The sequence below is a fragment of the Apteryx mantelli genome, chromosome 16 (genome assembly GCF_036417845.1).
Source record: "Apteryx mantelli isolate bAptMan1 chromosome 16, bAptMan1.hap1, whole genome shotgun sequence".
In the NCBI taxonomy this organism is placed as follows: domain Eukaryota; kingdom Metazoa; phylum Chordata; class Aves; order Apterygiformes; family Apterygidae; genus Apteryx; species Apteryx mantelli.
The window spans coordinates 9,552,009-9,556,714 of NC_089993.1; the positions used below are offsets into that span (position 1 = coordinate 9,552,009).

General features: G+C 34.5%; 1 long non-coding RNA gene across 1 annotated transcript; it reads right to left on the reverse strand.

Annotated features, from left to right (window-relative positions):
• Nucleotides 1-950: 950 nt before the first annotated feature.
• Nucleotides 951-4,362, reverse strand: LOC106482640 (uncharacterized). Its single transcript, XR_001292209.2, has 3 exons — nt 4,171-4,362; nt 1,197-3,435; nt 951-1,061 (listed from the first exon to the last, which is right to left on the reverse strand). It is a non-coding gene; the product is annotated as an uncharacterized lncRNA (long non-coding RNA).
• Nucleotides 4,363-4,706: the final 344 nt, after the last annotated feature.

The window sequence follows — 4,706 nt, forward strand, 5'->3', positions numbered from 1 at the left end:
GTTGAATCTTGAGCAGCAAAATTCTGATTGTCTCAAAAACACACATAAATGCACACACAAAATTTCATGTGTAACTTGCAAATAGAAGTCAACTCTCACCTTGTCATGTCACCACTGTCTGTTAGATAACAGATAAAATTAGTGCAAATGAATATCAGCAATACTGGGTAGAGAATCTTAGTTTTACTTCTGGTTTGCACAGAAATGAATGAGTATACAAAATGTCATAAAGGAGAGAGTAAGGCCCTAGAAAAATTGCCACTTTTTAATTCCAGATACTTTTATTTTATGCTTTCATTTTTATTGACATAAACATAATATTTGAAATTAGATAATCTGCATTTAAACAACTGCTTTATATCAATTGTGTTTATCTCCTGAGCATATTGAATCTCTCTAAAGCTTATGCCATAGAAAAATGTCTTCTGTAAGCTAACTATTATTTTTCTTACTGCTGACTGATAACAATTATGGCAAACTCAGGGGGAACCTCTGGGATTCTAGCATGCTCCTCAACATTTTGCTGTGTGCTAAGAAGTCTTTCCTGTTCCCACCCGTCTCTGAAAAATACTATTTTCTAGTCACTCCAAATGTTCTGGTCAGCTGACTTGCTGGTAAGTTGTTCCAGTGCCATAATTTGTAGATTTGCTGCATCCTTTGCATCTTGCAGTTCCCAGTGCCTATTGGATCCACCTTTTTTTAAACCCAGTAGAGGGTGTTGCTAGTTACAGGATGGCGGGTCTGGGTAGGGGGTAAGTGCTGCTTAAGATCTGCTTTTCCAGCAGAAAATTCCAGCCATTCATTTTAAATGTTGATGTACAATACTTGCATGGATTTGTGTATTGTTCAAATAAGTGCATTGTTTTACTTAACTTTCCGTCAGGTCTTTGAAAGAGTCCTAGTCTGAGGGTCAGAGGGAAACATTTGAGAGCCAAAGCATTACTCCACCACCTGTCACTGAAGCAGGTATGTTACGAAATTGAGATGATTGAGCCAGATAGCAATAGTAGCAGCCACTAAATTTCTTGAAGTCATGAGGAAAGTCTTGAGGAAATGTAGCTCTAGAGAAAAGAATAGAAATATATTTACTTCAACTTACTTCACTACTTAAAAAACTAATTAATATAGACTCATCTAGGAAAATCAAAGTAAGTTTCTACAAAATCTGTGTATGTGAAGTTCTTGATTTTACTTACGCTTTTTTCTTGTATCTTCTTTCTCTATTTCTTGGAAGATTTCTGTGGTCTTAGCTCTTTCCAATTCTCACATTAGCTACAGCCAAACTTGTGTGTAACATTTTTCCTTGACTTAAGCCTGGGTCTAAAAAACTTTTTTTTTTTTTTATTATGTTCTGTATGTTTACCTTGGTAAAAATACAACTTTGAGTTGGTACATTTCTGGTTTGAAGCAGAATCTGGCTTTGATACTCTGTTTTAACCAAAGTTATTATGACTTTGCTGCTGATTTCAGTGAATAAGATTCCATGCCAGTTCATCTTCTGAAAAACAGTAGGTTGATTATGCCTGTCCAAAACCTGTTGATTTTTTTTTGTTTGTTTGTTTCTTGGAATGCACTAATTACTGTCTAGCTCTGTGTATTTCCTACCTGAATGCTATCAGCTGTTTCACCTTCCTCATACAGTGCATTTATTGAAAAGAAGCCTACTTAGCTTCTGTTGGATTTAACTTGAATCCAGTTTCAGTCATTTGATATGAATTCCACATGATTTAGAAACCTGGAGATCACGCTTCTCTATCCATAGGGTAATGGAAGCAAATTTCATTACACTTCTAATTTAAAACTTTGAACTGTGGAAGCTTTGCTGCATTTGTTTTCAATCTCTAATATGTGTCTTAAAATGTGAGCTTAATTATAAGAGAGTTCCTGCAAGTAAGCTGTGCAATAAGGTGAATGTTCATTTTACAGATGCGTAATTAGATTCTTTGTTTCATGTTTAACAGTTTCGTCCACAATCTGCATGATGATACCTTTGTTTTTTTCCATATCCTTGCACTTTTGGGAATACATTACGTAGTGTTTAGCTGTTGACACTTGATGGGTCTTTTTGCAGTTTGGATTGTGCAGGTCTTTTGTCTAATATTCTTGAAGAGACTGAGGATCAATTTATTTTTTCCCCAAAATTTGTGTAATTTGTGAAATATTTAGTCTTTGCTTTTTGTTTCTTTCTCTGCTTCCTCCTGCCTTGCATTCCATTTTAGACTGGTAGGCATGTTCATGTTCTTTTTCTCCATGAATCTATTACCGTGTACAAACAGCAATATGAAATAACTTGAGGCAAACATTACTGTTAACCACCTGTGTTCTATGGCAGTGGTATTGCAGTCAAGATATTGAGAAGCTAACATCTCTAGACTGATTTGTAGCACCTATTTGAAATATTTGCTTGTGACTGTTCTAAAGACTGTGATTCCATCACTGAACTATTCTCACATGCGGCAAATAAGCATTATAGTTAACATGCTATAGCAAAATTCACTCCAGGCCGGTGCGCCCTCCGTAATGGGTAGCAAGAGGTCTCACTATACCAGAAGAAACATTAAGAGTGATGCAAACTGGTAGAGATATTAATTCACTGCAATTTGGTACTCTTGGAAACACAACTTTCCTTCCTCTTTTTCCTCCTAGATTAGGGAAAACTGAAAATGTTACAGAATTATTGATTAGATTCTTGTTCTTGAAGTTCCTACATCCTGCTCTTCTGGAAGCCCTTCCAGGAGACACTGAGGTGGTCTGTATTCTGTCACCCTGCTGCAGGATGTGATGCTTGGATAGTTGGTATTTCACTACATTTATTTTACTTCATTCTTAACCCTCTAACTCCTTGTTACATCTTCTCTTCCATATATTCTTTCTCTCAAAACTACTCTAAGAACTTAATTTTGGAAAGTATTTGTTGGGGGGGGGTTTGTATAATTTCCTTTTTTTCACTATTGAAACAGTAGTCTTATATTTTATAATCTTCACAGTATTCTTCAAAATCACAAAACTATTTACAGGCTTTCATGCTTCAAATTCTGCTGAGTCCCGACTGTACTATGAGTGTGGTAAAGATAGCAACTTCTCACTTTCTTTATGAAGTTTCAAGAGTTTCAGTTGTGTGTGACAGGATTCTCATTATTGTTTCACAGATTTCATCCATTTTAGCATACATTTAAAACTGTGATTCTGCAAAATGGCTATTGTTCCCTTGAGGTGTGCAAAACATATTTTTTTAATTCCCGTGAAAGGTTGCAGTTGAGAATGCTTAATGCCTTGAAGGTCTTAAACTTAAAAAGGATGGATAATCATCAGAGTCAATGTTTCTGGAAATTACAGAAGATTAAGGAAAGGCATCTTCTCTAGTTTGCTGCTATTCCTTTTAATTATCTTGAATAATCTTTTGGTTAAAACATCTCTTCAGTAACAATATTTTTCCTGAAAATGACAAGATAAATTTGTAAGTTAAAAACATGGAAAATATTAATGCATAACATATTACTGAAATGTATGTATCATCACTTATATCAATTGATTCATATGGTCAATATATTAGAAATATCTAAATGAAGAGCAGGAAATGAAATGGGGTTTCTGTGCTCTGTCTGTTTTTATTAAAAAAAAAAAAAAATTCAATTCAGCAAGTAATTAATATTCCACGAGTAGACCCCTACTCCACAAACTTAAATATTCAAACAGCTTGGTATATATTCAGATAGGACTAAACCAGTTTTTTTATGGTCATAGTAATTTATTGCAGTGGGGAAAAAAGTTGAATTTTAAATATGCAGAAAATGTAAAGCAGTATTTTCAACTGAGTAGAAAAACAAATCTATGGACAATCTCATCCACTGGTGGCATAAAGCAATGACTTATAAGTGAACAAATGTAGACTATATGTTGAATTTCATTACTTCTATTTTCCCCTGCAGATGAGGTGTTTGCTTTTTTGCATGGATGGGAATGAAAGTGTATGGATTAAAAAAAAAGAAAGCTTTTTGCAGTTATTTAATAGAGTACCCTCTGCTTTTTGCAGCCCACAGTTTGAGATACTCTGATGAAAAAAGTTAGATTTTAACCCGCTGGCTGAATTTCATCGAGAACAGAGAGAATAAGGGAAATCGCAGTTACAACATAATTTATCTTGATAACCAGGGAGATTGAATCACTTACCACATTCCCATAGAGCAAATATTTGTGCTACTAGGTTTTCTGGATCCTTTCATTGCCTAGTCAGAATCTGTGATAGCTTTCCTCTAAGCCTTTCTAACACAGATTTCTTCTGGCCTTTTCCTAGACAGGTATTGAAGAACATGGAAGAACTGCAAAGATCTTCTTTCTGTGTTTAATTACCAGTTCTCTTCATTGTCTTTACCTACTGCATTATAAATGCACACATTATTAGACAGCATAAATAAAGCAACAACAAATAGCACAGAAGTAAACAGAGTTTTAGAAAGCAGAGGTCCCACTAGGGGGGCATTATCTTGTGCATAGTTTGGGAATATAAAATAAGAATGAAAAGCCTTGATTAAAACTTCTTAAGCTTATTCAAGATTTCTTGGAGTGTTTAATTTTTTCAATCCAGATGTTTTATTATAAATTATTTAAGTTTAATAGCTACTTAAGAGACCATGCACAAGTTGATCATTTCACCAATAATGAAATGAAAAAAAGAATCTATATCTTTTGCGTTAAAATGGATTAAA